Source organism: Schistocerca piceifrons, chromosome 5 (genome assembly GCF_021461385.2).
Source record: "Schistocerca piceifrons isolate TAMUIC-IGC-003096 chromosome 5, iqSchPice1.1, whole genome shotgun sequence".
NCBI lineage: Eukaryota > Metazoa > Arthropoda > Insecta > Orthoptera > Acrididae > Schistocerca > Schistocerca piceifrons.
In genome coordinates, this window is record NC_060142.1 from 131,481,792 (window position 1) to 131,495,214 (window position 13,423).

Sequence of the window (13,423 nt, forward strand, 5' to 3'; positions counted from 1 at the left end):
GCACAACTTGACAAAAAGAAGGGACCGGTTAGTAGGACATATTCTGAGGCATCAAGGGATGACAAATTTAGCATTGGAGGGCAGCGTGGAGGGTAAAAATCGTAGAGGGAGACCAAGAGATGAATACACTAAGCAGATTCAGAAGGATGTAGGTTGCAGTAAGTACTCGGAGATGAAGAAGCTTGCACAGGATAGGATAACATGGAGAGCTGCATCAAACCAGTCTCAGGACTGAAGACCACAACAACAACAACATTTAATAGTACGCTCTGATTGGCTGGAGAGTAAGCAGAGGGCACCTTGGGATACAAAGCACTACTAGACTGCTTTCTGACTTGCTGAGTCCTTTTAATAGTTCGCTATGATTAACTGAAGTGGGGAAGACGGTTTTAAATTTCTCCTCTATTGAAATGGGGCTAGTTCCACCACCTTCACATTTTTTAATTTATTAATTGAAACTACATTATGACTGGATGCCTCATTTTAATACTTTGCTGTAGCTAGTTGGAATGGGGGGAAGAGTGGTGGGGCACAAAACACAGTTTAGCTCATTTTATCATCTTGGATTTTCTTATTGACTCTTTCATTTTTAATACCAAGTATGGTTTGTTGGAAAGAGGGGTTGGAAGAGGAAAAGGAGATTGACTCGATGATGTCACTGATAAGGATAATTGTGGTGCTGATAAGTGCAATAATGTTACTGATAAGGAGGGCAGGGATTGCGGCGTCATCATTATTTGCATTCCAAATTTTGCACATGACTGAATTTCTTGCATTCCTTGCATTCCAAATTGAACCAAAGAGCTTTTTTTAACGAAAATGTTGAACAATATATTTCAATAACTACGTTATTAAATTGTCGCAATGTAGTAAAATCAATTTTGACTGATGCTGTAACAAAGAAATGTAAAAGAGGAATTACTGATAAAATACAAATCTGTCCGTCACAGACGCCACGAAAACGTTCTTAGTGACAAACTATTTTATATTCCGGCCAGTTGCAGCTGCTGAAAGGCAAGGAAGAATTCCGCTCACAGCTGGTAAAGTTGTTATTTATTAAAACACGACTGGTTTCGCGGCTTTAATCCGCATTATCGTGTGAACCTACGTGGTAAAAACCAAATTACACTTTTAACGTTCTTAGTGAATTATCGGCTGGTGGTTTACTTTTTGTTACTTACGACTTAAACGGCGAAGACGTCGTGTATTTTCGCGTAATGAATAAACAGAAAACGAACGCATCAGATTAATTTTATTTTACGAAAGATCCAGGACCACCATGTCTCGCTGACAAAGCTAAGTACAAAGGTTTTATGTCTAACATTTGGTGGCTCCGTGGGTCGTATGTGGTGATGTGCCACAAAAAAATCACCTACTGTGTTAATTATACGTGAAGTGAGTAATTCAAATCTACTTCGATGTCATAGTGATGTTAGAAACTGTACAGGGACACTTAGTACACAGAGGAAACAATTTGCTTTCTGTGGTCAGTAGATTTTACGATTTCTTTCTGGGGTAGCTTAAATCGAAACATTCCTAGAAGCTGGTCTTATTTATTGTATGGATTGTGATCGATTTTCACTACGCATAAATTTATTTTTCTTATTCACCAAACGGTATCAGAAATTCAAACATTTTTCAGACGTGTGTTTAACGTCTACTTCTGTGACAATGATAAATATCGGTTTAAGCAAGTCATCTCCTCTCTACGGCTTATCAGCACTTAAATGGTATCTTGCACGTCTTACAAGAATTCCCGCTTTGTTTATCGTTGCGTCATTACAGTCTTATGGAATACGCCAAAAATAAATACTACATCACTTCTTGCCACTCTCGCGAGATATCGTATGTCGTCACAAAGACTCTGATAGCAGTTGTTCTGAGCAGGTTTATCGAACTAGCTGTTGTTCCCTAATGCGCGCTACCTCAGATTACTAATAAACACGTGCCTGAACGAGAGAGAAATTGATGTGCTTCGATGAAAGTCACAATGAGCATCCTTTTTATGAAAACGCAGTAACTGAAGAGTGCACTTGAGTATGGTAACACCAGTTAAGTATGAAAATGTTACTGGGTGCGCCAGTTGCAAGGAAATGAAAAAAGGCATATATATCGTCCGATTCTTATCAACTTAATTATTACTGCTTTTTGAACCACTACAGACTGATTTATACATTTTTGGGTTATCAACTTAACAGCGCACGATGTTAGCGGATCTGCAACAATGGAAGAGCATTATTGACAAACTAATAGTAGCGTCACGATTTACGACACTATAATTTGTACAACTTCTGCAACACGGTAATGAAAGCGAAGAAGGTGTAGTTATTAATATTCAACGTGTAAGAATGGATTTATCGCCTTTTATTCTTTTATGTTCAAGTTGCCCTCAGCGCACATATACTCAGACCCACAACAATACATAAAGCTACACAGACACCGCCTAGTCACGGCCCCATCACCAACCCGGCTACTATTGTGTGAGCTGGACACTGTTTCTTGCTACATCATTTGTGTCGAGATTTCGTCCCCTTGCATCTTGTGTACCGTGTGTGTCGATACAGAACTCCTAGAGTGTGCTGTTCTGTGTTATTGACCGCAGACAACCACTGGGAGACACATCTTCAATGTTTTGTATCTCTCGATACCGGCTGCATATCGAACAACACTGTTGTAGTCTGCGACAGTGCAGTGGGTATCTATATGGGCCGACAACCCTTCTAGCCGTAAACTGGTCATTCACTCACGGACTAAGGTTAAAATGGCAGTTCAAGAGCATAGAAAAGCTGATTAGTGTATATGAGCTACAATGACCCATTTACGAATGGAGGTACAGTGCGCTCCACTAAACTGCACTAAGACTGCGAGTATATTTTTATCCCCATTACATAGGTAGATAGTGATTTCCTGTGCAACTCACGAGCATGGTACTAAACTTCTTTACAGCAGTTTATTTGCATTGGGTTAAACATGTTCTCTGAGGTAACAAAAATTTTAAGTATGGTTTGGCTTAATGGGAGAAAACTGCAGGTTAAGACCAGCAGCATCTTGTGGATAGAGAGAGCAAATCACTTGTGTTAGACTCTAGTTGTAAGAACTGCTACAGTGAACATTAGATGGAATTACTGTTTTAGAATATTCTTGTCACTAAAATGAAATTTAACCATAATCTTCCTTCCCGTTTGCTTGCTGCCGATGAAAATGCTATATTTGCGTTTACATTACGAGTTAATACTGTCACCATACCCTTACAGATGTCAGTCTCTGGGCTAGTTCTCCATGTATTGTGCCAGCAGACTTGCGTAAATCGAGCGAGGTGGTGCAGTGGTTAGCACACTGGATTCGCATTCGGGAGGACGACGGTTCAAACCCCCATCCGGCCAACCTGATTTAGGTTTCCCGTGATTTCCCCAGACCACTTCACACTAATGCCTGGATGGTTCCTTCAAAAGGGCACGGCCTACTTCCTTCCTCATCCTACCCCAATACGATGGGACCGATGACCCCACTGTTTGGTCCCCTCCACGAAATCAATCAAACAATCATACTTGGGTAAGTTAGCATGCTTTACACTGACGTGACAAAAGTCATAGGTTAGCGACATGCGCATATACAGAGGTCGGCGGTATCGCGTACACAAGGTATAAAAGGGCGGTGCATTGATGGAGCAGTCATTTGTACTCAGCTGACTCATGTGAAAAGGTTTACGTCTCAATTATGGCCCCGCGACGCAAATGGACAGACTTTGAACGCAGAATGATAATTGGAGCTAGATGCTTGGGACATTCCATTTCGAAAATCGTTAAGGAATTCAATATACCGAGATCCACAGTGTGAAGAATGAGCCGAGAATACCAAATTTCAGGCATTACCTCTCACCACGGACAATGCAGTGGCCGACAGCCTTCACTTAACCACCGAGAGCTGCGGCGTTTGCGTAGAGTTGCCAGTGCTAACAGACAAGCAACACTGTGTGAAATAACCGCAGAAATCAATGTGGAACGTACGGCTACCGTATACGCTAGGGCAGTGCGGTGAAACAAGTCGTTAATGGGCTACCGCAACAGCCGACCGTCGCGAGTGTCTTCGCTACCACGACATCGCCTGCAGCCTCTCCTGGGTTCGTGACCATATCGGTTGGGCCCTACACCACTGGAAAACTATGGTCTGGTTAGATGACTCCCAATTTCAGTTGGCAAGAGTTGACGGTAGGGTTCGTGTGTGGCATACACACTGCGGAGCTACGGATCCAAGTTGTCAACAAGTCATTGTACGAGCTAGTCGTGGCTCCATAATGCTGTCTGCTGCGTTTACGTGGCTCATTGAGTGGAAATAGTTATGATCGGCTGCTTGCAGCAGCAACAGTGGAATGTTTGCGAATGACAATCTACCATGTCACCGAGCCACGGCTGTTCGGGATCGGTTTGAAGAACATTCTGAACGATTTGAGCAAATAATTTGTCCACCCACATAGTCCGACATGAATCCCATCGAACATTTATGAGACATAGTCGAGAGCTTCAGTTCGTGCACCAAATCCTGCATCGGCAACACTTTCGCCTTTATGGACGGCTATATATATAATATTTCTCAATACTTCTGCGGGTGACTTCCAACATTTCTTTGAATACATGCTGCGTGAACTGCACTACACTGGGCAAAAGGAGGTCCAGCACAATATTAAGAGGCACCCCATGACTTTCGTCATCTCAGTATATGAAAGAAGCTGACACAGCGGGTTCCTCATTCAGAAGTATAATTGAATGCTGTTAACGAGAAGGTCGTGGTATGCCCTGTGTAAGAAGAAAAATATCTACCAGTATGTATCAGAATTCGACAGACAGGCCCATGATATATGAACACTTCGGACTATTGCGCTGCTTGTGTTGGCCTGATTCCCATGACTTTTATGCGGATTATGGAACCGATCTGTTCAGTGGGGCCATACTCAATGCTATTTCAATAACCTCTTGCTACTAGTTCCCGAGAGGACAGACATCATTTGCTCGGCCGACAGGATTGTACGACCTCGTCACTTACCTCGAATCAGAAAGTGGGACTGTTTATAGCAGGACAGATATACATTTGGACAGTTTGACGACATCTGGAGCAGCACAGACGACAGTGGTACAGCCTAACACGACACTGCATACGGCAGTGGCTCCAAGTCGTCTTTTCACATGAATACATATGCTATGTACCACGTCACGGTGGACGTATTTGTATATGGAGGTTCTGAGGAGAGTGGCGTTACAGATTGCATTTTTCATCGCCTAACAGGTCCACCACCTGACGTGATGCTATTGGGTGTAATTGGGTACACAAAACGGTCACCTCAGTAAATACGCTGTAAGAATATGGGGCAGTTTTTTCTTTGAAGCATGTACACATAAACCTTTTTTTTAAAAAAAAAGTGCACACACTCCAGTGCATATTTAATTCTTTCACCACAGACTCAAATACTTCATTAGGCATGCACAATACAGTTGATCTAAAGCGTATCGAGAGATAACAGGTGATTCATTAATTTTTCCCAGACCACTGCTATCTCGCGATTAAGGCAAGAAGATAATGATGTAATATGCTATTTTCAACGAACTGCACATCACAGTCATAACGAGACGATAAACAACTGATACGTCTTCTAAAATTTCCCACTTTAGTAACGTTAAATTCCAAAACATATATTTAGAATATTAAATGCGTTAAATTGGAATATTTCCTTTTCTTTACGTAACCAGAAAAGAAACGTCGATGTACGAGGCATAGATGTTGTGTAGCATTATATATAGTAAAGGGAAATTCCCTGCTGCTTCAACTAGACTGACAGACAAAAAGATCTCAACACCATTAAGTGTTGTGCGACATAAACGAAAGTTGGTAGACGTGTTTCTACATCTGAAAGATGATGTCTATTCAAATTTCAAGCCAGTCGCACAAGACTGGCACTAGTAGAACTACTATGAAGATTAAAAATCAGGTTTACCATAAATATAAATTTTAACGTTCATGAGCGTTAGTTCCCTTTGAGATTGGACGCAGTGAGTTGATGTTAGTCAAGAATGCCCTTAATGTGACAGACGCCATTATCAACACGTCAGTGGGTTAAAACGATGTTGTGTAATATTACTACGAGGAATTGGATGTTTCTTCTGCTGTACTGCAAAAAGAGTTGGTAGGAATGTAGCAACCGTACATGAATGCTGATAGCGGTGGTCACGAGAATGTAACGTCACAAGAAGACTGGTCTCCGATCCACCATGTGCCACTGCCGTGAGGGAAGACCATCGTGGTCAGTATATGGCTCTGGCGCATTCTACTGAATTTGCAGCAACAATTTGAGTAGCAGTTGGCACTACAGTGACGCAACGAACTGTTACAAATTTAGTACGTCAAGGACAGCTCCGAGCCAGAACCCCTGTAGCTCGTATTCCACTGACCCTAAACCACCGCCATTTGCTGCACTTCAGTGGTGTCAAGTGACAGCTCATTGGAGAGCAGGGTAGATGTGTGTTTTCTGATGAAAGACTCGATGACAGTGATGGCCTTGTGCTTGTTGGGAGGTCAGTTGAGTGCCTGCAGCCAACTTGTCTGCATGCTAAATACGTTGGACCTACAGCTGGATTTACAGTCTGGGGTGCGATTTCGTATGACAGCAGGAGCACTTTCAGGGTTATCCGATGCACACCGACTGCAAATTTCTACACTACTGCATCTGTCGTACTGCCATTCATGAAAAGTATTCAGAGGGTGTTTTCCAACATGATAACGTTTCTCCACATCGCGATGTTGTACCCCAACATGCTCTACAGAGTGTCAGCATGTTGCCTTGGATTGCTCGATCATCATATCTATCCCCAATGGATTACATATGGGTAATCATCAGATTACAACTCCAGCATCATCCACACACATCATTCACCATCTCCGTATTGACTGACCAACTGCAACAGGTGTGGAACTCCATCCCACAAACTGACATCCGGCTCCCGTATGACACAATGCATGCACTTTTGCATGCTTGCATTCAACATTCTGGCAGTTACACCAGTTATTAATTTACTAGAATTTCACATTTGCAATGACTTATCTCGTTCTTACGTTAACCTGTCATCTTGGATTGTTAATCACTTGAACATGTTACCTAGACAAATGCATTCCCAAGATCTCATTATTCTACATTAATTATTTTTGGGTGGTGTGATCTTGTTTTCCATCAGTGTAAGTCCCAGACTTTAGTGGCCAGAGCCTGGTGTCGTGCCAGTTTTTCAGTACCGCACTGCGAGATGTAACCAGCGGGTGTGGGGTTTAAACACAAGCTGATCAGTGCAACTGAAAAACACTGTTTTGAGGCAGGTCATGACAACAATGGCAACACGTGTTTATGCATTATGTTTCAGAAGATACCGCCCAGCTACTGATCATAACACACTGAATCTGTAATGCCTACTACCAAAATTACTGGCGAACCAAACGATCTTGTCGTGTTCTCAAGGGCACCTGTACCCTGTCAACAGGTACTGGCCACATATGATAATGACGAATGTTGTCTGACAAGGTTAGTCCTTCTCAGTGCCACCACACATGGCGGCATCCATTGTGGTGCTGTGTGCAGACATGGAACTTGTGTGAATACTGGTCTGAAGGGATTACAATTTTCTGCAGACATACGAGTCTCAACTTTTTGTTCTATAAGGACAGAAGCTGAAGCAATGACTTAAAATTTGTATTGTGGTTAGTATTTGAGCCCATATCTCCTTATTAGCAAATGTGCTAACCAATACACCACCGTAGCACTCTGGTTACCACAGCTGCATGTTTTACCCAATCCAATGTCCTCCTTAACAGAAACCTTAATTCACACCTTCAGCCCATCTTCCCCTTCTTAAATCGTCAGTATGCTGAGGCTCTCTAGCATTGGACTGGTACCCCAGTTTTGTACAAAATGGGGAAATTCTGCATGTACCTCAGGTGTGGGTGGTGAGGCATGTAAGTCTCAACTTTATCTTCGATAAGGATAGAAGATGAAGCAATGAGTTAAAATTTGTGCCACAAGTGGGACTTCAACCGAGGTCTCCTACTTGCTTGGCAGATGTGCTAACCATTAGTAGGTGTGGGAGCCACATTGTTGAGGTGGTGTAATAATCAGCACATCTTTCTAATAAGCAGGAGACACAGTTCAAGTCCCAGCTGTGACATAAATTTTAATTCATTGCTTCAGCTTCCATCCTTATCATCTGAATATATAATGCAGTATCACTCCTGTGCCTGGTGTTGTCTATGGCTGCACCACGGTTGACATATCTCTCTGCTACCACACATGAATAATCACAAGAACGATCATCATGCTTCTTAGTAGCGAGATGAGATGCAGAAGTAACTGCAGGCATGCTCCTTAGAAAGTTCTTAGTATCCTTTTTATAGATGTTGTATATTAGTGACCTGGCAGATGATATGAATAGTAACCACACACTGGGAGTGATGCAGTTATTTATAACGAAATACTGTGCAAATACTGCTGCAGAAATATCTATTTGTATTTTGTTAAGCTTTCAGAGTAATGCAAAGACTGGCAACTTGCTTTAATTATTCAGAAATTTAAAACGATGCACTTCACAAATCGCAGAATATCCTGTGATACAACGTCTACGAGTCACAAGGAAACAGTCAACTCAGACAAATAACTGGATGTAACAATTTGTGTGGAGACAAAATGGAATGGTGACATAATATAAGCCGTAGATTAAAATGGTAAAAAAATACTAAATTATGTACAAACAGGTCTCAGAAGAGCCAATGTTACTAACTGAGTGGTGTGTCATCTTCAGCCTATAGGCAACACTGGATGTGGATACTAAGGGCCGTGTGGTCAGCACACTGCCCTCCTGGTCATTGTTAGTTTTCGTGACTGGAGCCTCTACTTCTCAAGCTCAATTTGCCTCACAAGTGCTGATTGCAGTCCGCATGCCAACAGCACTCAGCAGACCAGACAGTCACACATCCAAGTGCTAGCAAAGCCTGACAGTGCTTCATGGGATGGGAACCAGTGTTACCACTGCAGCTAGGCCGTTGGTCTTAAAAACATAAATACTTAGGTTAATTGATATAATGCTGGGAAATTGTAATCACTCTGTAAAGGAGACTGTTTACATCAGTATATGATTGTGAACCTCGCTCAAGTGTGCAGTACCCGTACAAAATAGGATTAATAAGGGCTACTGAACGTATAGAAAAAGGGCAGCATGATTGGTCTTAGGGTTAATCATTCGATGGGAGAGCATCTGGGAGATACTGAAAAACCTGAAATATCAGATGCTTGAAGATAGGTAAAAATTAACCTGTGATAGCTTACTCGCTAAGTTTCAAGAACTGGTGTTAAGTGAGAAATCTAGGAATGTACTTTTAGTATGTGCACAGGCATGACAATGCTCCTCCTCTAAACTGTTGGTGCAGGTACTTCACCAGCCAGCAGTGGCTCAATAATAACCAGGGAACAGAATTCTGTGAGAAGTGAACCCACCGTGTGAGTCGATGTACTACCCATACTAGTTTACCTGCTTCCATTGCGATATCCGCTGGTGGAGACATTAAATCCCTCCCCCTGAAAAGGCCACATAACACTGGTAATGGCCAGGTTTAGGCCACAAACTCCAGTGTGGAACCAGAGAGGGCTCTGGAGAACCCATCAACTGACTGACCACTGAAGGAGGCAACGTCAGTACTGCTAGAGCTGTTGGAAAGGCAGACAGACTTCTGAGTGCGATGACGCAATTTCAATCTTTAGTAAGGCTCATTTGAAATCGTTGTGTTAGTAATTATGACAGAAAAAACTTTAGGAGCTATTTACTAACTATGTGCTTCAGGAGGGCGACAGAAAATGAGTGTCCGAGAGGTGCAGATATCAACCTTCTATGGAATGTAACTACTAAACTTCACAAAATGGCCATCGTCGACATTCAAGAAATGTTCAAAACAAACAATTAACTTACACCATGAGCATCGAATGAAAAATGGCGCGCCACAGTGATCACATAGATTCGCACTATCGAGATCGAAGCGAACTCCCTGTGAGTTACAATCTGTGGGGGACGTTCAGGTAGGAATCTACTGTTAAAGAATGCATACAGATTGATATTGGTGTAATGGGGTGATGAGAACTGATGGAATGTGATCGCATGCAACAGAATGCGAAACAGTCTGTCATAGAGCTTATCCTGAACCTTGTTACCTTTCATGGAGTAGTTGCAGACAGTGGATAATATGTTTTCTAGGTACGGAAAAAAAGTGACATCCAGAGGGTGAATTTGTCTAGGGGCTCTGGGTTGTATGAACTGCAATATCACACACTTTTGAGGAGGGGGTAGTTTGCTCTTAAGGTGTATGATTTTTATACGCAGAGCTGTAATCAAGTAAATGTAAGTTACCTTGAGCAGGTATATGTCGAAAGCAGTGCTCATACCATAGTTGTAGTTCTCTTACGCTCATTTTTCCACTGTTGCTTGCTGTGACGTAAATATTCGCTCCTGACCTTGCAAGATCACGCACACGACAGAGAACAGTAGAGAGCAGAGCACCTCCAATTTCTCGAAACACAATAAATAAGTTTCCAGCCAATTTACGATGCAGATTAACAGTCGGCATAATTGTATACTAATGCGTTAAGGTACTGCAGTTAGTTGGTCTTGATACAACTCTCTTGGTACCTCTAATTTCGAGGGTTCCTTTCATATACATTTTCTCTTGAAATCCTGATTGGTCAGAGTTGAAAACAAATTCCTTACTGAACGCGTGGATAAGTTAGTTTATTTCATCTACAAATTTTCGGGCCGATTCTGCAGTTTGCTGTGTATCGTCAAGTTGGCGCTTTGTTTGAAATTTTATTATCTTACGTCTTCCAATTCTGTAGCACTGCTTCTCATGAAATCGTTGTAATATCTGGCACGCGCAGTTTGATGTGCATGACGTAGTAGCTCACTATCACACACATCCTTTAAATTGTATTGAGCATCCTTGACACGTGCAAACACCAGTATTTGTAATAAGTGCGCCTTGTCCTCCCTTTAATATCCGTAGTTTTTCTTATGCATTACACGATGATATTGCTGCGGAACTCATTAGAAATCTGTTCATAACTATTTTTCTACTATGTTGCGGATGATCTTCCTTGTACGCAATTATGTTTCGTACCAACTCCTTGGACAAGGATTGTTCTTTACTAAGTTTCACTAGAAACCGGACTTATGGCTTCCTGCCCTACAAGGATGATGAACTACATGGCTCGATACCTGTTTCAATATCACTTTCACTTGTTAAGCACGTATCGTCATCATTTTACTCTTCTTGTACACTATCAGCACAATCGAGCGTATGCGACACCACACATTCCACTGACTCATCTTGCTAATATTTAATCTGCCAATTCCTCCTCACTCGGCGAAGTTCCTTGGGCCCTTTTATGATGAAATGTCAACTTCGGCAACTGTTGTTGTAGATTCAACGCCGTGTTTGCTTTGTTTATCGTTGCCACTACTCTGCTTAGTATCAGCACCACTAGCACTATAGTATTGTTGGCAGTTACTCATGCACTACCCAGTTCAACTACGCTCCGTAGGATTGGGTACTTCCAGTCCGCCCTCTGTTGCCATTAGCAGCGAATATTGTGACTGCATGGTAGACAATGTGTGGGGCGTTGAATGCTGTAAACATCATTGGCCTTTTGCGATCTCGCACTCAAGGGGTTCCTTGTGAGTGCAAAGGTGCCCTTGTGTTATAACATCGATATGCATAACAGCGCCCGAGAAATTTTATATGGAAACGTCTCTGCCCGAAGACAATGTTTTCATTTTTTTGTGGCTGCCTTTTGTAGCAATATGCCATTGAAACCACACCAATGGAGCACAAGTTCGGATGGGTGCAGGGAATTGCCAGTGTCCTTTTCAAAGGAAGCATCCAAGAGACTTTTCCTTAAATGACTTGGGAAAATTGCGGAAAACCTAAGTCTTGATTACTAGAAGGGGATCTGAACCGCCATCCTCCTGCATAGGACTCCAGCGTCTTCATCGCTGCGCGGCCCCTGCTGGTGTTACCTCGTGGAATGATCTTACTGCTAATTGCTAATGATCCTAGCAAATGCCATCTGTGTCGAAATGTTTTGGAGAAAGTTTCTACCCTCAATTTCGTGATGTAGCAAAAAATGCTTATCTATTTCGTGTCTGTGAGCTACCATCTCAGTCGTGAGGATTAGGGAAACCCAGTGACGAGTACTATGAGTAAACAAACGGAATGATAACACCATTAACACGCTATCGAAACTCCTTAATCTTTTAATAACGTGCAGATACTTATTCTCGAGGACTCCACATGGCAATTGGATTTTTGTAATTTTTTATATTTATGGAACGTGAAGGTCAGAACTTAAATATCAGTCCCCAAAGCATTTGTATGCAACTCCCAAAAATTCTCGAGGAAATCGACTCTGAAGATTTTCGAGCACCTTTAGTACCCTAAAGTAAGGTCAATTTTTCGGCATGCAGCGTGGCGCTGTGCTAGAATGCCTCGGGGCCGCGTTGGAGGCCTGACGTCGATTCCCAGATCATGCAAATTCTTAAACGAAGGTTAATGCTCTATGAGAATTTCCACTAAGCGTAAACCACATAAAGATGAAAAATTTAATTTTCAATGTATATTCTTAACTTAAACTCTCTTTATAAACAATCTTTTATAAAATATCGGTAATTAAGAATTTATATTTGCAATGAAACCTGAATTTTTGTGTGCGATATGGAATTAGTAATAAGAAGACATGCATTTCTCATAAAAATTGCAATTTATATGTGTCAGCTAGCGTATATTTGATGAACTTTATATATAATGATGTAGGTATTCACGCTGAATGGTAAAAAAAACGAATATAGTTCAGTAATGACTGAAACGAGAATCGAACAAGCGGTCCACTAAATACCACTCTCGAGCGTTACCGAGGTTTTTTTCCAGCTTTAAGTATTTTACGCTTCACGAAAATGCTGGCAGGACTTACGGCTTCGGCCGGCCGCGGTGGTCTCGCGGTTCTAGGCGCGCAGTCCGGAACCGTGCGACTGCTACGGTCGCAGGTTCGAATCCTGCCTCGGGCATGGATGTGTGTGATGTCCTTAGGTTAGTTAGGTTTAAGTAGTTCTAAGTTCTAGGGGACTAATGACCACAGCAGTTGAGTCCCATAGTGCTCAGAGCCATTTGAACCATTTTAACTTACGGCTTCGAGTAAAAATTACTAAAGAAGCTCGAATAATTTGAAAGACTTGCATATAGCTTAGATAGAATTGTGAGTGCTAACAAACAAGCAAAACTGCGAGAAATAACCGCAAAAATCAGTGTGACACGTATGACAAACGTTTCCGTTAGGACAGTGCGGCGAAATTTGGCGTAA